Consider the following 21,442-nt stretch of genomic DNA (forward strand, 5'->3'; position numbering starts at 1 on the left):
CTGGGTGATGGATATTAAGGAGGGCATGTGATGTAATGAGCACTGGGTGTTATATAAGACTGACGAATCACTGAACTCTACTTCTTAAACTAATAATACACTATATGTTAATTAATTGAATTTAAAAATAATTCCATGCTCATGGATCACAAAAACAAATATTGTTAAAATGTCTATACTAGCCAAAGTAATCTACACTTTAAATGCAATTCCAATAAAAATAACACCATTTCTCTACAGAACTAGAACAAATAATCCTAAAATTTGTACGGAACCAGAAAAGACCCCAAATAGCCAAAGTAATGTTGAGAAAGAAAAGCAAAGTGGGAGGCATCACAATCCCAGACTTCAAGCTGTATTACAAAGCTGTAATCATCAAGACAGTTTAGTACTAGCACCAAAACAGACACATAGATCAAGAGAATAGAATAGAAAATCCAGAAATTGACCCACGACTATATGGTCAAGTAATCTTTGACAAAGGAGGAAAGAATATTCAATGGAAAAAAGACAGTCTCTTCAACAAATGGTGTTGGGAAAACTGAATAGCCCCATGCAGAAGAATGAAACTGGACCACTTTCTTACACCATGCACAAAAATATATTCAAAATAGATGAAAGACCTAAATGTGAGACAGGAAACCATCAGAAACCTAGAGGAGAAAACAGGCAACAACCTTTCTGACCTTGGCCAAAGCAACTTCTTATTAGACATATCTTCAGAGGCAAGGGAAACAAAAGCAAAAATGAACTATTGGGACCTCCTCAAGATAAAAAGCTTCTGCATGGCCAAAAAAACAATCAACAAAACTAAAAGGCAACCCTTGGAATGGGAGAAGATATTTGCAAATGACATATTGGATAAAGGGCTACTATCCGGAATCTATAAAGAACTCATTAAAATTTACAATGGAAAAATAAATAATCCAGTTAAGAAATAGGCAGAAGACATGAAAAGACATTTCTCCAAGGAAGACATACAAATGGCTAACAGACACATGAAAAGATGTTCAGCATCACTCATCTTCAGGGAAATACAAATCAAAACCACAATGAAATACCACCTTACACCTGTCAGAGTGGCTAAAATTAACAACTGAGAAAACAACAGATGTTGGCAAATATACAGAGAAAGAGAACACTTCTGCACTGTTGGTAGGAAAGCAGACTGGTGCAGCCACACTCTGGAAAAAAGTATGGAGGTTCCTCAAAACATTAAAAACAGGGGCGCCTGGGAAGTTCCATCGGTTAAGCGTCCGAGTCTTGATTTGGGCTCAGGTCATGATCTCAGGGTCATGAGACTGAGCCCAGGGAGTCTGCTTTTCTCCCTCTGCCTCTGTCTCTGCCCCTGCTCTCTGTCTAAAAATAAATAAATAAATCTTTTTAAAAAGTAAAAAAATAGACCTACCTTATCACCCAGCAATTGCACTAGCTATTTATCCAAAGGATACAAAAATGCTGATTTGAAGGGGCACATACACCCCAGTGTTCATTGCAGCACTATCAACAATAGCCAAATTATGCCAAGAGTCCAGATGCCCATCGACTGATGAATGAATAAAGAAGATGTGGTACATATATACAATGGACTATTACTCAGCCATCAAAAAGAATGAAATCTTTCCATTTGCAACAGTGTGGATGAAACTAGAGTGTATTATGCTAAGCAAAACAAGTCAGTCACAGAAAGACAAATATATGATTTCACTCCTATGTGGAATTAGGAAACAAAACACATGAACATAGGGGAAGCGAAGGAAAAATAAAAGATAAAAACAGAGAGGGAGGCAAACCATAAGAGACTCTTGACTATAGAGAACTAACTGAGGATTGGTGGGGGGATGGGCTAAATAGGTGATGGACACTAAGGAGGGCACTTGTTGGGATAAGCACTGGGTGCTATATTTTAAGTGATGAATTACTATTTTATTCCTGAAACCAATACTACACTATACGTTAACTAACTTGAGTTAAAAAAAAAAAAATAATGCCTAACACATACTAAGCATCTGGTAAATGTTAGCTATTATTTATTGAGTGGATTTCTGTAACTGAGAGATGAAAATAACTTTGACTAATATTACCTGACTTACAGGGTTGGCACAAGGACTGAAAAAGAAAATGTATGAAAATAGCTCAGCATGGTATGTAACAAGTGTGAAATGGTAATTATTAGCTGTTACTGTCTGTTGCTTTCTTAGTTACTACACCTGATGTTAATCTACAGAAACACTATTATACAAAGCATCCATTCTTCATTTTAATCCACAAGTAGTGAATTGCACTGTAGGCAAAGGGTGACATACATATGTGTGAGGATTGGTTTCAATTTCCATATCTCTATCTATCCATATTTATTCATATCCATATCTATGATCCTAAGACAGAAAATAAAGACATCTACAGAAACACCTTAACAAAATAGATTAAATCAATTGAAATTGATTTAGTATTTCAAGGACAGACAGTTTAAAGACTAAATTCTTTTGCTCAGGTGGTTCTCAATTTCATTAATAAAATTGTATCTATGAGTGAGGATATCATGTTGCCTCTTAAATACAAGGTCTATTAATTTTTTCCTGCCAAAGGCACATCAGATGTAAAAGAAAATAGTTGCCTGAATATCACTTTCCCAGAGGCCACAGAATTTATTCTTTTTTTTTTTTTTTTAAAGATTTTATTTATTTGAGAGAGAGAGAATGAGAGATAGCACGAGAGGGAAGAGGGTCAGAGGGAGAAGCAGACTCCCCGCCGAGCAGGGAGCCCGATGTGGGACTCGATCCCGGGACTCCAGGATCATGACCTGAGCCGAAGGCAGTCGCTTAACCGGCTGAGCCACCCAGGCGCCCAGAATTTATTCTTAATTAGCTCTGGCCATTATAGTCCTTTGTTTTGCCATTGTATAAATAATATTTGAAGGCAGGTTAACATTAGCCTTTGTTTTTACTGTTGTCTATTCTCCTACCATCTAAGTTTACATTTTTCAATTCTTTGGAGGAAATATCTTCTAGGTAACTAAAAAACAGAATTTTCTTTCAAATCTTTATAAATCTTACAATTTCACTGTAAATAGTATAATACAAAAGTATTAGTGTACCTTTTTTTACGATTATACAAAATGTTACAATAAGAAGGGATTTCAAATAACTCTATTAATTTAATTATTAGAAAATATATTCTTATCTGGAAAAGCTCAATGTTTTCTTTGAAAAGGTATGGACTGCAACAACTGAGAAAAAAAGTCATTATATTTATCATCTGATCATAAAACTTCACTAAATTTCTTGAGAGCAGAAGCAATGGGTCCACTACAAATTTGAATATACAGATGAATGAAATGAGTGGAACTGTTTTTCTCTTCATTAATTTGTTTTAGCCTCATCTTTAGTCTAAGAAAAATATTGGTACTTAACAGTTTTCCCTCAAAAAAGAACTGGTAAAAAGTCGTTCTTACATATTCATTTTCATGGTAACATAATATTCTCTTTGAACATTCTCCTGCTATTCAAAAACCTGACACTTTCTCAGTTTTTAGTTTTGGAATTAATGACATTTCTTCAAAAATAGATTTCTAAATATGTCTTCTTCTGCTCCTACTGAACACTACCCTGTTTTTCTTCTTTATTATAAGCACTCTATCTCAGAATCTGTATACCAGTTTGGATTATATATTTGAGTGTTTACTTTTTTACTGGCTTATACTTCTTGTAAATGACAAAAGGCAGGGACTATTACCATCTTATTCACCAATGTATGACCAGTATTGGAGGCTGTGCTTGGCACATAGTTAAGTATGCAAAGAATTTGTGGTAGAAATATAAGTGAATGTCTTCATCTAACTTAATTTATAACTGAATTAATATAAGAATGAGAGAAAATTTCCATAGAATATCAACAACCCATTTTTTTGTGTGAAAGGCCTTGTTTAATACACAAATGTAATATGCATGTCTGGCATACAGCCAAAGGCAGGACTGGTTATGTAAATCTGGCAACCATCAATGTATAGACGACATTTAAGGCTTCAGGATTCTGCTGTATCATCTCATCTAATAGTAGATAGATAATGCAAGCACGGACAAGTAAAAGAAGAGAGATCCAAATGAGTTTTCTAGTGTTTAATACATGACTGTTTAGTGCTTGCTATTTTAACAAATAAATGGTATAATTCAGTCTTTTGACTGAGACGTTTAAACCTCAGTTGCTTTCATCTTCTCACATTGTATTCTAATCAAACCTTTCAGTAGAAAAGTCTCTTCATGTTCTCCCCATCTCAGTACTCAATACTTGGCAACATCATCACAATTGTTACACCATTTTCCTTTCATCTTGTGAAGCTGTGTGGTCCAGTATGGTATCCACCAGGCAAGTGGCTATTGAGATGAGGCTTGAAATGTGCCTAGTTCAAATTAATGTGCTGTAAGTGTAAATTACACATCAGATGTGGAAGACTTAATATGAAAAAGAGAATTTCAAATATTCCATTAATATTTTTACATTGTTTGATAACATTTTGGATATACTAGGCTAAATAAAATATATTAATTTTTCTTTTTTATTTTTTAATGTAGCAAGAAGAAAATTTAAAAATTGCATTATGTGCCTTGCATTCTATTATTATTGGACAGTGCATCTATATAACCACTGAACATTAAGTATTTCATGATCACTATGTACCAACTTTTTTCTAATTATTACTTCTTTTTAAATATTTTCACCTTAAAGTGATTTCATAAGTAGCAGTCTAAAGAATTCTAATTAACTTTTCTTCTATTTTTATAAGCAAATTTACCTTAAGACAAACATACTTTAAACCTGTCTGTCAATTAAAAGGACAATTAGTAAATTCATCAAATGTCATGTTTACATGTCTACAGTCAAATTTGTCTATATCCATCTAATGTACAAAGAGAGAGAGATAAGTTGGTACCACTGAAGTCATCATTCTCTTAATTTATAGAAGTTTATGTAATTGTTTATCTCAAATATATACAATAGACTCCCTTCTTTTTCTTTCTTTCTTTCTTTCTTTCTTTCTTTCTTTCTTTCTTTCTTTCTTTCTTTCTTTCTTTCTTTCTTTTTCTTTCTTTCTTTCTTTCTTTCTTTCTTTCTTTCTTTCTTTCTTTCTTTCTTTCTTTCTTCCTTCCTTCCTTCCTTCCTTCCTTCCTTCCTTCCTTCCTTCCTTCCTTCCTTCCTTCCTTTCTTCCTTTCTTTCTTTCTTTCGCAATTCAACTTGCAATCTACCATTGAACAACTCTGGTGAACACATGCTGTGGCAGATAAAATATTGGATTTGGAATGTGGACATTGTGTTCTAGTTCTAGATTTGTCCTTAACTAGTAGTTTCCATGAGTTACTTCTCTTGGACTTTGTTTCTATAGTTGTGAAATTCTACTTTCAACTATGTTAATTTTAAGGTGTTTTCCAATTGTAAATTGTTTTGATAGTTCAAAAAAGACCCTAAACATATGTTTTAATAATTCTTCTTATTTTGAATTTTTCTGTGTGTGTGTGTGTTGTGCAATAAATCTGTTAGAAATAAATATAATTTGCACATAATGAAGTCATGGAACTTGAGGAATTCAGGACTGAAATGAGAAAGGTAAGATACTTCCTAGTTCCCAGTGTGCACATACATATATAAGTGTTTAGCTACCTGGTCACTAACCTTTTGTAGAATAAGCCCACATCATTTGCTTTATTATCCATAATGTTTGTGCCCTGATAAAGTTTTATTGCATATGATTCAGCTTTTCAGTGTCTAGGTGGGACAGAAGATGGCAAAAGAAAGAAGAGAAAAAGGGACTTTTGGTGTGTCCTGTCTTTTACAATCACATTTTATACTACAGTTTTTCTTTTACATAAAATAATACACTAAAAAAATAGTCCTTAGGATTGTAATTTTTGATAAAAAATCTAAACTACTTCTGTATAGTAGTTTACTATATAAAGATCTATTACACTTTCAAATTATAAACATCTGTTATATTTCCAAATTATTAGGAAACACTAGGATTAAAAGAGTTTTCATCCAATTTTTCTAGCCTGCTAAAATTATGTCCCCATTTTTCTGCCTTTTGTTCCCTCCTCACCATATCTTTTCTAAATTCTACTCCCATATTCATCATCCTGAGGCAATTTCTGATCACTATGTCTTTTTCCCAATGAAAGTCACTGCTAATGAATTTATATATATATATTTTAGGGGGGAGCAGAGAGAGAGGGAGAGAGAGAATCTTAAGCAGACTCCATGCCCAGTGTGGAGACATGGGGCTCAGTCTCACAACCTTGAGATCATGACCTCAGCTGAAATCAAGAGTTGGATGCTTAACCGACTGAGGCACCTAGGCACCCCAACTAATAAATTAAGAAATTAATATTTTTAATCCGTCATCTGGGGTTCTCTGTAGTATGGGTCTCACCTGAATTTCCAGCTTTATTTCTCAGCTGATCTCACATGCACCCTGCGCTTTCACACGAAACTAGACAACTCTTTTCTTCATGAATCTGCTCATTCTAATTCCTCCAGCTCATCCTTCTAAGTACCATTTCAGATACCACTTTGTTCATGGAATATTTTTCCTGATTACCTAAATTGGATGTTAGAAAGGAACAATCCATGAAAATATTTTGATAAGAAGTTTATATTGTGTTTGCAGGAAGAATGGCAACAAAAATTTTGCTAAATTATTCTACAATATAAATAAATAAAAACACCAGGAATGCAAGGAGAAAACAGAAATTAGAGAAGTGATGAGAATAGAGAGGAGAAATACCTGAAGAATTTTTAAGGAAAAGATTAATGTTTTATATTAAGGTGTGTGTATACATGTGTTCTATAAAAGCCTTGTATGAATGACTCTATTTTTGTGTGGAAATGAAGAAGAGGCCCATTGTTTGGGATCTTAGTAGATTTTATGATCTAGTTCTTATGTTAGAAGCCTAAGGTAAAAAATGACTCCTCTTACCTACCTCCTTTCTGTCCTTCTCAGGCAGTGGGTTAGCATATGGCTGAGGTTTTTCCAATCAGAAAATTTCAAAATATTTCTTGGGACTCTGAAACTTAAGCAAATGACTCAGAACACGGTGATAGTATAAAAGCCCTGCTTCAGTGGTGGTGGTGGTGCTCCAGCCTATTCTTGGATGAGCCTCAGTATGCTTCCTGTTTCCTGGTCTTCCAGAGTATCCTTCTGAGTGTATTTTCCAAGTTGGTTCCACTTGCTTCACTCAAGTCTGTGAGCATCAGATGTCCATCTAATAAGCTTCCTTTTTCTATTATATGATCACATAAATTCCCTGAGGAATGACTACAGGTCCTATGGTAGGTGGAATAATGGCTCCCTAAAGAGGTCCACATCCTAATCCCTAGGATCTATGTACATTTTACTTTATAAAGCAAAAGGGCATTAAGGTTGCAGTTGCAATTAAAATTGCTAATCAGCTGATGTTAAACTACAGGGATTATCCTGGATTATGTGAATGATCTCTGTGTAATAAGGGTCACTAAATGTAGAAAAGTGAAGTGGACACATGATGGAGTCACATGGTATGAAAATGTCTAGACCCACCACTGTTTGCTTTGAAGATGAATGAAGGAGGCCATGAAGCCCCTCTAGAAGCTGGAAAAGGAAACAGATTCTCCCTTAGAACCTCCAGAAAGGAACACAGCCCTGCCAACACTTTGATTTTACCCACTAGGAATTATGTCAGACTTCTGGTATACGGAACTTTAAGATAATAAACTTGTACTATTGAAGTCACTAAGTGGTGTGATAATCAATTATGGAAGAAATAGAAAACTAATATAGGTCCTAAGTAATACATTGTTGGGGAGGAGGTGATGTTGAGCTGAGACTATGTAGCTTTAAAGAAGGAGGTGGGAAATACCAGCTGACCTTTGTTATGCTTGTCTTCCTTTGCTTTGCAGCCCTTTCTCCACACCCCATGAGAACAACTACCTGAAAACTTAATGACAAAAATGGGTTCTTCATTTCATACCACCTCCAAAGACTAACTCCATGTGTTATACATGTTAGGTGTTAATGTTTATTTAATTAAATGTGTTGAATTACAGTGGAATAAAAGAACGTTAATTAAGGCAATAAAGGAGACAAAATAAATGCCATCCTTTTTTGATAGACAGAGGGGTATATGTATTCCCTCCTCATTCTATATAGAAATTTCTGGATTATTACCAGCATAAGTAGAGAGATTGATGGACAACAACTTTTTACATAGTTACAAGCACCAGGATGAGGAGTGAGCCGTCTTCTTCCACCGACTGAACACAGAGCTCCTTGCTGAAAAGTGTGCAGCAACTGATAGTGGAAAAGAGCAGAGAAGACTGGAGCCCTTCAGCCCAATCCTGCTTTCAAAACTGAAACCCTCCGTCTCTGATGATCCGTTATCTTGTCTCCTTTCAGCCCCCGGCCTTGACTTCAATCTCCATTCATTTTCAACTTAACATCTCACTATTTCAGCAGTTGAACCGTTTACTAAGAAATATGCAGCACTGCTCTAGGATTTAAAAAACTAAATTTTCAGTCCTGAACATTTTCAGTGTTATGTTTGAAAAGGCCAATACCCATTTCTTGGCCCTTTGCTGATGATATAGACCATCAGTTCTTTGTAAAGGAGATAAATCATTGTTATAAGATGCTGATTAATGCTCTGTTTTTCTGCCTTCTTGGCTCTGGGATGTCTGACATTCAGTCACCTGATCTAAAGTTAATAAATCAATTCAAACTTCTCTAGTTTGCCTTTAAAATATATTCTTGTTATGGTAAAAGCAAAGGCAGGTGTTAAGGCAGTCTTTTTTTTTTCTTTTATAACAAGACAAAACACCTACTAAAACCTCTCATTTTTATTTCTAGGTTTGCAATTTATTCAGTACAGTTGACCTTTAAACATATATGCGATATACACAGACAGGATATCAAATAAAACAAAAGATTTCTTGGTTTTAATGTATGGTATTTAAATACTCCTTTATTGTACTATTTATAAAACTGTTTTATAGAACAGTAAAAAGTATTGGGCTGTTTAAAAATGTTAATCCTATAATTAATAGTCAGAGGCATATGCTTTCCCCCAGCACAAGGCACTGATATTCTAAATCTGTCACTCTGAACTTTACAGTAGGAGACAGCCATCTGCCTGCATGCAGCCATCTAAAACAAAGCAAGAATATATGCTCTTATGTTTCCCCTGGTGAGATGCAGGATCATTATGATAAAAGTAGGCAACAAGGTTTAACTAATATGAATTAAGATAGCATGCACTGAGAAAAAAAGAACACATATTAAATCAAACTGATTCTATAAAAGTCAATGTTATTAGGTGATTGGATAGGGATGATTTGATAAAATAGAGCATATTATGTAATGCCAAGTAGAAAGGAAATATGTATGTGGGTGACCCGTTACTGAGTCTCATAGCCCTAAAAACCTTCTCTGTGTTACTGAATCTGGTAAGGTTTAGATTCAGTAAGGTCTCAATTTTAATTAAGGTCTATGCCTAATTTACACCTCCATTTCGCTATGAAAAATCAAAGTTGTTATGATAAAACACGTCAGTATTCTCTCACAAGTTAAGGATATTAACTGGAAGTAAAAAAGCAAGGTTGTGAAGAAAAATCAACTTCCAACATATCTTTACATATAGATGCCTGTGCAATTATATATTTTTTTCAGAGAATTGTAGTCCTTCATCATTGATATCTAGATTTTTCTGGAATTCAAATCTTCTTCATCTATTTTCTATATTTCAGTTTTACTGAAATCATTATGGAAATAGATATGATTCTTTTCAGGTCACCTAATGTACTTTTCAGTTTAATGTTAGGTTGATCACAATAATAATACTCTCCAGTAAAAATTTAGATCAACATTAACATCTTTGGTTTTCTGACTTTCAAAATTTTTTTAAAGAAAATTCTTTTTTCTTCCTGAAATAAAAATACTTCTTACACAGATTAAAGAGTGAGAAAATTCAGAAATTCCATGCCACGCCATCATGTTAAATATGATCTTCTAACTAGTGTAGCAATAGAGCATGATGGTTAAATGTGAAGTCTGGAGTCAGCCAAGATTACTTCTACTCCAACTCTACCACATACAAGTTGTGTGACCTTCAGCAAGTAATTTAATAGAGTCTAGGCCCTAGATTTCTTATTTGTAAATGGGGGTAATTTGCAGTGCCCACTTCAGCTGGGTGATTCTGAAGGTTAAGGGAAATAAGATGCATGAAGCACTCAGTGCAGTGTCTGGTAAATCGGAACTCTTCACAGTGGTATTATGTAAATTTCATTCCTGAAGCTGAATTTCATATATTTTAGATGTTGAATGTACTCAATAAAGGACTCATTTAAGAAATTATTCTCATAGCAATTACCTTTAAATTCTGGGCATTTTAATACTGAGAATAGATAGATAGATGATAGATAGATAAAGATGGATTAATTAATTGATTTGGAGACTGTTTATCCAAATCAAGATTTTTACCAGGTAGGTGAAGCACTGAAACTGGCACACAATACTGTTTATTGAAATCTACACTTAGAAATTGTGGCAACTGGCCAATCTAGATAATGCTATAAAAAGTCTCATCATGGTAACAGATTCCTGAGTCATGGGTCTTAGGCGCCAGTTATCATCTGTCAATCTGGATTGTAAAATGCTTACCAGTATGAATTATATTTAGAGCATTAGATTGAAAACACAAACCTGCGCCTGGCTTTCCTTATGACTGAAAGAAGAAAGGTACTTAATTCAAAGGGATAAATGATTAAAAATAAATATAATTTTTACAGTTGGAGCGTAATATACCACATTCTAAAAATTATACTGAAATATTTCCCAAAAAGGAGGCAAGAACAAAATCACAGATAATATATATATACAGATAATATTATAATAACAGATAATCTATTGAATGAATTTTGTTTAGAGTATCACAAACCTCAGATATTACCGACTTAAAGTTTCTTAAAAAAAACCTCTAATTGGTAATAATTAGTCACAGCTTCTCATTATTTTGCACTTAGAAATAAATATTCTATAGTGGATTATCTAATTTTTGTAATGCATGTCATCCAATTATTTGTCTTTAAAATACTGTAAATTCAACAGGAAAAACATTAAAATGCAGGAGGTAGAAAGTGATTAATAATGCTGAAAAAAATATCCTCAACAACAAATACAAAACAGATATTCCCAATTCTTTTCCTGAGGTCAGCCTCTTACATTCTGCCACCGAAAACACCAAATACAACTAAACTTCAGTCAAGCCTTGGGTTTAACTCCAAATAAACCTGGATTTCTCTCTTTCTGGAGGAAAGTAAGGTCTGTGCATCAGTGTTAAAGCTACTCAGTAAGGAGTTAAAGGAGGGAGAACTGGGGATTCAGTGGGAGAGGTAAGGATTATGGCTGGAGGGTCATTTGTAGTCTAACATGTGTGACTGACCAGGAGCTATAACCAATAACTAAAGACTCCTCATTTTATAACATCAATTTCACTATCATTAGTAAATTTGGATTTAAAAAAACATTAAAAATCAAAGTATAGTTCAAGAAAGGTAAGAAGGGTATTTTTCTAAAACTCTACCTAGTATGAAATTAAAAAAAGAAAAAGCCCTTTCAGAGCTTTAAATGGCTAAGGGTGGATCTAAAACAGGTTTACAATCCAAATTATGCCCCTAGAACTCTACTTATAGAATGTAATATAAATGATTTCACACTGTAGCGGAAGTCAAGTCTCATATTTTGCAGACTTAGGAAACATTCACTAAAAAATCAAGCAATAGTGATGTGTCCTCAAAAGCATTTTACAGTTAAAAAATAGACTTTAAGGACACATAATATTTATATAATGAGCATTAAAATAGACCAAGTTTACATTTCCATGCCTTTTATTATATTTACTTGCTTACTTGGCTGAATATTAACACATAGCACTCATACAAGGTCATTTGGCAAGAAGAGTTGAATGATGTATTATGTGTTTCTATGAGTTTGCTTCCAGAGGTCCTACATTTTGGTATTTAAAAAAAGGAAATATTTAACACAATCATGGATAAATAATGAAATTCTTTGCCATCTGAATCATTATCCAACAGTAATCCACATCTTCACTTAGCCAGTTTAGAACCAGTGATTAATTTTATATAGAAAACAATGTCACTTTTCAGCTCTTAGTGTAGGGACATGCATCATGACCTAATGCCTTTGTAATCTGTCGAGGGCATTTCTGGCTCTAATCGCCCAACACTGCTTTAATTAACTGAGAGACTCGTAGGAGGCCATTAGATGTTGACACTAGGGAAATTTTCTTTTGATTCATAAATAGCTCCGTTAATACTAAAACAATATTCCTAAACATCAAAAAATAATGTACTCTTCTTACCAAAATAATTTAAATATGGGTATCTGTTTATAAAATATAAAAAAATGATTTGATTAACAACTAAGCAATAAAAATAGTATAAAGTAGAATTTAATTGTTTCTATGGTGACAACGGATGGACTATACCATAATTTTAGAAGAAACCATATAAATGACACTACATTTCAACTTTAACTCTTATTTTGTGTGACAACTAAAAATATAATCTGAATAACAATTCTAATGGAGAAAAAAAATCTTAGGTTTGCTTCTACAACACTGAACCAAAAGAGTTCTATCAGAATTCATTTTTAAATAAAATTATACAGATGTTTCTTGTTTGTGCTAGTATCTATGTGTACAATAAGGTTGCAATTCCCTTGCACCCTCTGGAGAAATTTTTAAAAATAAATGAATATTGATTACCTTGTTCACAGAAACGGCCAGTAAAATGTAGTGGACAGTCACAGTGGAATGAGAACATACCACTGGAGAGGAACCCAGGATGGCAAGTGCCTCCATTGTGACACACATCCTCCTGGCACATGGGTGGCGCTACAAGAGGGGAGCTGAGGGAAGTCCATAGGGAGCCAATCCCTTCTGTTACACCAGAAGGAACAACAGAGGACACTGTAGACAGATTAGAATCCTGGGATCTAGGTTATAAAAAGATCAGAAAACACAATGTAAGTAAAAGTACATGAACTTAAACAGAAATAACAGAAACTTTGATTTAAAATAAGATGAAATAGAAACAATAGCATGCACGGTTTAACTGAGGATAAATAGTCATGTTTGTTTTCCAGCTGTGGGATTTATAAATGTTGAAAATGCCTAAGTGACAGAATGTGACCCTAGGTGGATCACAGAGCTGTAGTCAACCTATGTAGTTTTGAGAAGCTTAGTTAATTTCTTCTAAGTAGTAAAAAAACCTGGATGTATCAACCTCAGAAAACCTAATAGTCAGTTCTCTTATGTAAAATAATTTGATTTTGGCTAAACATAGTTCTACTTTGGCTATTTTAACCCTCATGAACTGAAGATCAAGAAATTAGGCCATGTTACATTTTAATGGTAAAACTGCTTGAACTTGAATTATTTCTAGGTTGATTACTAGAAATATGTATTCTTCAAAATGACTTGCATTCATTTCTAAAAGTTACCCAAGAGGTACCTTATGAATGCCTGCAAGTAATTCTCTAATTACTTTCACAAATTTTACTACCAGCTTAATTTTTTCTTCTCTAATAATGATACAACAACAACAAAAAATCCCTTTGAATTAAGATGAAGTTCCTTACTTTTACATTCAAAGCCTCTTGATAATTATTTTCTTCTGTTTTCCAGCCTATTTTATTGTGATCCCTAATAAGTACCTTTTTTTTTAAAGATTTTATTTATTTATTTGAGAGAGAGAGAGAGAGAGAGAGAGAGATAGCGAAAGAGAAGGCACAAGCTTCAGGGAGTGGGAGAAGCAGGCTTCTTGCGGAGCAGGGAGCCGGATGCGGGGCTCGATCCCAGGACCCTGCCGATTAAACCTCGGCAAAAGAAGTCAGTTCGACGATAACCTCTGACTGATATTTAGAGACTTGGTTATTTTTGCATCTCCTGTATATACCCATGTCAACTTATTGGAATAAAAAGAAGCTGAAGAAAGGGAGACAATTTATGAAAACATTTTACCAAAGTAATATTAACGTGCAGGTCAGTTCTTTTGTTTTACAATCCTTTTGCAACCTCAATTCTTATTTATGGTGTTTATCACAGGTTGTAGCCATACAGTTATATTTATGATTAAGCTGACTGTCTTCTCTCTCCTTGAATACAATCTCCACGACGAATGGATGGATGGATCATCTCTGCTCTTTACTTCATTTTATCCCTGACAAAGATGCTTATCCCCCAGTAGGCTCTCTAAGAAACATTTTTTAAATTAATTTGAATAATACTAACAAGAATAATAGCAAGTGAAAATAATTTTATCTTTGGGGTCAATTTCAGAACTCCATCACACAGCTCTTTAGTTTTATAAATAATATAAATTCTAACACTTTTGATACAATCTTATAATCAATTTTCTTGGATTTCATTCTATTAGATTAACATAGTTCTTCCCATGTGAACTCATAATATAAGTTTGTCCCTTTAAAGTAACTTCCATCAAGCACTGCTAATTTGAAGTTCATGGGCTTTTTACTTGGTATTCTATATTCTAATTTAATTTTTAGTTTTATTGTTTCTTAATGATTTCACCATTTTGTCTGTCTCTTACTATGGACTTCATGAACTGCAGTCAATCATCTCTTTCAGGAATAAATCAGACTGAATTAAATGTCACTACTTCTTTCTCCCATAATAGCTGCTAAGGGAGCCTATGTCTCACCTGAAAAAATCAATATGTTGCACATTTCAGCTGCTGATTATACAAAAATGATTACTATTAATTGATCCATCAATTAAAACATCAGAGTCATAAATCAAATTTTGAAAATAGCACCAATATGATATATTCTGTTAAGATCAAATTTTGTATCTGATATATTACTAATTAAGAGTCCTTGACTTTCAGTATTTTTCTTTTCTTAAATTATAAGTTATGTCATTACTTACCTATTTTAATGACTTTTTTTAAAGGTTATTTACTTTTTTGAGAGAGAGAGGGAGAGTGAGCACACAAGCAGCAGGGAGGGGCAGAAGGAGAAGCAGAATCCCCGCTGAGCAGGGAGCCCGATGCAGGACTCCATCCCAGGACCCCAGGACCATGACCTGAGCCAAAGGCAGATGCTTAACCAACTGCCCATTATTTACCTATTTTAGAATTAAAATAAATGTTATTCAATTTTTTATATATTTAAAAAGAAACAAAAATTTCTTTGGATAACATTTTAACTTATTTTTACATAAAAGGTTAAAAATATCAAGTAAACGTGGACATTTATTAAACCCAATTAGATGATGGTCATACTGATATAATTAGCAATGTAAAAAAAGGAGCATTAAAGTTGTAATTATTTTCATTCTAAAAATTATGAATACATGAGAGCTTAGAAATAAATCAAGGATCAGTGTTTTCCAAAATTGTTTTTTAAATTAACAATACTGTAAGACTTCATTGCCTTTCTTATTTAAATACTAGTTTACTATCTAAAATAGTAAATATGAAGAATCTGCTTGACTGTCTCTCGGGTATCTTTGTGATGAACCAGTCACTGCTGTAACAAGTAGTCAACTCTAATGACCTTTTTCTGAATGAATTAATGATGGGATGATATGCTAATTTTACTCAAAATCAAGCGTGACCCTTAGAGAAAGGCACCTTGATGTGACAGAGATTGCAAATCATGTTGTGGGAGCTCTAGGTGGAACAAGAAAGGAGGACACTCTACCTGGTGTCTCATTCCTGCCATTCATTTCCATGGCAGTCAACAAGTAGTTCACATTGCTGTAGCCTGAGGGATTTTGCTTGTCAGCTGACTTTATCACTGCCCAGCAGACATTTGTGTGGCTTCCACTTCTTAGAAGGAATGGACTCATTCACAAATGTGAACTCTGGAAGCCCTGCTTTGTAAGCAGAAAAACATAACTTTTAAATTATGATGAAGTATTAAAAGAAAGAAACTCAGCTGGAGGAATCTTGAGTTTGTACATACTCCATTTTACTTATCTTTTATCTACTTATCTTTTCACCTACTAGAATACACTAATCCACTCTTCACTTTTTCACCTAAAAATAACTCTTAGCAGGCTGCCCTATCAGTAGGTACAGTTCTTCATTTTCCTTTTAAAAGTTGCAAAGTGTTGTATTGTTTGGTTATACATCATTGATCCTATCAGTTTGGAATTAATATATATACGCTGTTTCAAGTTTTTCCCTATTATCTGAGTCATACATTCCTTTTGATAGCTATATTGAGTTATACCCATTTAACGTGCAAGATCCAATAAATTTTAGTAGATTCAGAGTGGTGCAACCATCACCATAATCTAATTTTATATTTTGTCTTTTGTAAAAGAAACTCTGTATCTACTAACAGTCACTCCCCACCACCTACCCTCAGCCTACATTCTGTATGTATACATTTGCCTGTTTTGGACATTTTATATAAATGGAATCATAGTATGTCATCTTTTGTGACTAGCTTTTCCACTTACCATAATGTTTTCAGGGTACACTCTTGCTTTTGTATATAACAAAACTTTATTGCTTTTTATCACTGATATGGATATACCACATCCTGTTTATTTGTTACTTGATAGACATTTGGGCAGTTTTTAATTTTGGTCTATTTGAATAATGCAGCTATGAACATTCACGTTCAAGCTTTTGCCTGGATGTATGTTTTCAATTTTCTTGGATATATACCTTGGAGTAGAATTGCTGAGTCATATATTTTATGTTTAACATTCTAATCAACAGCTAAACTATTTTCCAAAGAGGCTGTACCATTTTACAATCCTGCTAGTAAAATATTAGAGTTCCAATTTCTCCACATCCTTGTTGCATCATACATTCCTACAAGTGTTCTGTATATTTAAATTTTCTGTGGATTTTGACAAATTTCCCTTAAAATAGTTGCTATAGTTCATGTAGTAGCAACTTACAACACATTTATGCCACTAGTTTTATTATTGAATTTTAAATCTTTAACAGTTACATAAAACTATCAACTTACTGTTATTTCAATTTACTTCTTTTTTTAATTTTATTTATTTGTCAGAGACAGAAAGAGAGAAAGAGCATGAGCAGGGGGAGTGGCAGAGAGAGAGGGAGAAGCAGGCTCCCTGCTGAGCAAGGAGCCTGATGATGTGGGACTTGATCCCAGCAGCGTGGGATCATGACCTGAGCTGAAGGCAGACACTTAACTGACTGAGCCACCCAAGAGTTCCTCAATTTACATTTCTTTATTCATAAGTATAGTAAGCAGAATGATGGTCCCCTTAAATATATCCACATTCTATTCATTGAAACCTATGAATGTGTATGTTATAAGGTTGAAGATGGAATTAGATTGCTAATTGGCTGTTTTATTTTTATTTTTAAAGATTTATTTATTTATTTATTTATTTATTTATTTATTTATTTGAGAGAGAGAGAGAAAGAGAGGCAGGGAGGGGCAGAGGGAGGGAGGCAGAGTCCCAAGCAGCTTCTGCGCTAAGTGTGGCCCACACAGGGCATGATATCTCATGACCCTGAAATCACGACTGGAGCTGAAACAAAGAGTCAGTGCTTAACCAACTGCACCACATAGGTGCCTCTAATTGGCTGGTTTTAACTGAGATATTATCCTAGATTATCCTAGATACATCTATGTGGGCCCAATGTAATCACAAGTTGTCTTTAAAAGTATATTAAGTTGGTGGCAGAAGAAGAGTCAGTGTCAAAAGGATGCGATGTGAAAAAGACTCAACTGACCATTGTTGGTTTTAAAGATGAAAGAAGGTCACTAGCCAAGGGGTAGAGAGCCTCTAAATGCTGAATTCTTTTCTCGAGACTCCAGAAAAAATGCTGTCCAACCAACACCTTGATTTTAGCCTAGTGACACTCATATCAAAATTTCCGACCTCCACAACTGTAAGAAAATGTATTGTTTTAAGCCAGTTTGTCATGATTTGTTACAAACTATTTTCACAGTGTTATTTTCCATTTGTCTTTGCAAGTGTGAACTATCTGTTCATGTCCTTTGACATTTTATTAGTTGTATAGATGTTTTTCTGGATATTTAAGTTCTTTGTATATTGAAGAAATTGGCTTTTTGTCATATATGTAGCAAGTATTTTTCACAATTTTTTTGAAGATTTTATTTATTTATTTGACAGAGAGAGACACAGCGAGAGAGGGAACACAAGCAGGGGGAGTGGGAGAGGGAGAAGCAGGCTTCCTGCCAAGCAGGGAGCCCGATGTGGGGCTCGATCCCAGGACTCTGGGATCCTGACCTGAGCCAAAGGCAGAGCTTAACGACTGAGCCACCCAGGCGCTCCTCACAATTTTATGTTTTGAATTTATTTTAGCATATTATGCCACCAAGAAAGTTGTATTTAACATAAAAATGATTAATCCTTTCTTTTATAGTTATTAGGGTTGTGTGATTATTTACATGCTTAAAATATATTCCTCATTTGTGGATTTTATTAAAACTTTACATGTTCAAAAGACTGCCTACTATGTAAAGACACAAAATTGTACTCTTTCTGTGGAGTTTCTTAGTGGTCAGGCCTTCAATTCCCATGCAGGATAACTGACAACACCTAGTCATGTTTTAGTGCTGGTGGCTAACAGGAATAAACCCAGAGAAGAATTTAATTTCTCCTTTAACTCTCAAAATCATGAGAACATCATGATATCAAACAGAGCTTTAAATATATTGAAAAATGGTTTCAGATCTTAATTTAAGAGGCATCTGAGTGGCTCAGTTGGCTAAACATCTGACTCTTGATTTTGGCTCAGGTCATGATCTCAGGATTGTGAGATCAAGTCCCATGTTGGGCTCTGCAACTGGGCGTAGAGCCTGCTTAAGATTCCCTCTCTTCCCCACCCTCTCTCTCCCTCTTCAAAAAAACCCCCAAAAAACCTTTATTTAAATTATCAACATTGTCTACTAGCTCTAAAATCCATATCGTCGGGGCACCTGGCTGGCTCAGTCATTAAGCGTCTGCCTTTGGCTCAGGTCATGACCCCAGGGTCCTGGGATCGAGCCCCGCATCTGGCTCCCTGCTCGGCGGGAAGCCTGCTTCTCCCTCTCCCACTCCCCCTGCTTGTGTTCCCTCTCTCACTCTCTGTCAAATAAAAGAATAAAATCTTAAAAAAAAATAAAATTCATGTTGTCTTTAGTTTGATCTAATAATTTCAAAAATAATTAATCATGGTGAATTCTTCCTGAGAGCAAAACACAGACAAATGTTTGCTATTTAAAATGTATTTAACATAATTATATCAAAAGAGGAAATATATAAAATTACTATTAGTACATGTAAAATTCTCTTTTACCATTCGGATAAAAATTAAATTTCAAAACAACAAATTATACATGGAAGAATCAATCTGAAAACATTAATCTCAAGTTTTACTCTTCTTTTTTTAGTATAACATTATTCAATAAAATAAGAATACTATCCTAATAACAAATGCAATAATATTTAACATTTTAAAACACAAGTAAATTAATTCACTATTAACATAATACGGGGATTTTAAAAGATCATGTTTTCACATTGTCCCAATTTTTCTCACTAAAGGAATACATTTCTCATTCTCACAATTTTTTATTTTTTAACTATTACATATTCATAGATAAGGTTCTTTTAGATCACAGCATTCTCACATAATGGATGTTCACAGCATTGCTGTGTGTTAGAAAAGATTTCTACTCCAGGGCAATCCAAGCCACTGTTTCTCAATATATAGGGTGGGTAACTTTGAAGAGCTGTACTCTGATTGATAGATTGTGATTCTCCTTTCCCATTTCAGCCCTACTGGGGGTTGTTCCTGATCACAGAGAACATGCAAGCTGTCCTGATCTTGACTCTGAGCCCAATGCTGGATGGGAATTAAATTAATGCTTTATGCCAATATGCCAAATCAGGAACTATCAGAAACCCTGGATTTCTTTCCTTTTCTTCCTTTCCATATCTGAAACTCTAAACCTCCACCACCCTTTTTAAAAACTAGTAAAATATCTTTTCTGCCTTCTGTCAGTTCTACTATGTTCATATTTTCTTTTCAGTATCTCTGACTTTAGTTCCTGTTTTTCTTTAATCCATCCTTCCCACCTTTCTTGTTCGTATATTACTCCCATGCCAAAAATTATTCCAATGGAAAATATACCTCCTTCTGTGATTTGGTTCTATCTTATTTTTCCATTTTATCTGCCTCCAGTGCCTTAATATATGTCCAATATATGTTCTAACCACATCTTAGTGTAATTTTTTCAATATTTCATGCTTCATGCCTTTCATAACTAGGTTTCCCTAAAGTGTACTTTTACCTTAAAATATTCCTTTCTTCTGTAAGAACAAAAGAACTTCCTTTAAGTTCCAAGGTTACTGTCTCTAAATTTATTTTGGGCTTCCCCTAGATGTCATTAATGGTATCAATATTATACATATATCTAACTAAAGAAATAATACAAATAACTCTAATGCTATAGAAGTACACGAAGTGAGAGCACTTATTCATATCCTCCTCCAACCCAATACCACTCCATTCACAAGAGGCAATCACTCTATGTTCCATTTTGTACAAATATATACATAGATTATATGGGACATATAATTTAATTTTCTTTTTTCTTAATAGTTTTTGAACAAGTGAAATTGAATTAGAAAGGATAATGCTAGCTCCTGTAGTAGATACACTTTGAAATCTCAGGAGCTTAGCAACATAGAAGCTTCTTGTTCATATAAAGTTCAATTAGCATAGGTGGAAGGAAAAATTGTTTCCTGTAGTCATTCATTGACATCCAGAGTCTCAGGAGACATAGTCTTCACCATTCTCACCATGTGGTTTCTGAGGTTGCCTTGTATGTCACTTGCAAATATCTAAATAACTAACCAGGTAAGAGAAGGGGGAAAGATGGAGCATGGAAAATCTTATTCCATTCCATTCCACTGGCCAAAACTAAGTCATATGGCCAAAAAGGGTGGGAAGTAATCTAGCTATATGCCAGGGAAGGTAGGAAAATTAGTTTGGTGAATCCAGCCAGGCTCTGCCATAGAAATCATGCTATAAATATTCTTATTTAATAAAACTAAAACAAAAAAGAATTTGTATGCTTTTCCCCTCATAAAATATCTTGGAGATATTTTATTGTCATTACATACAAATAGCAGGAGGGGAAGGATGAAGGGGGCGGAAATCGGAGGGAGAGATGAACCATGAGAGACAATGGACTCTGAGAAACAAACTGAGGGTTCTAGAGGGGAGGTGGGTTGGGGGATGGGTTAGCCTGGTGATGGGTATTAAAGAGGGCAGGTATTGAATGGAGCACTGGGTGTTATATGCAAATAATGAATCATGGAACACTACATCAAAAACTAATGATGTAATGTATGGTGATTAACATAA

This window comes from Callorhinus ursinus, unplaced genomic scaffold (assembly GCF_003265705.2).
Source record: "Callorhinus ursinus isolate GAN/ISIS: 27379988/994484 unplaced genomic scaffold, GSC_fseal_2.0 scaffold22, whole genome shotgun sequence".
NCBI lineage: Eukaryota > Metazoa > Chordata > Mammalia > Carnivora > Otariidae > Callorhinus > Callorhinus ursinus.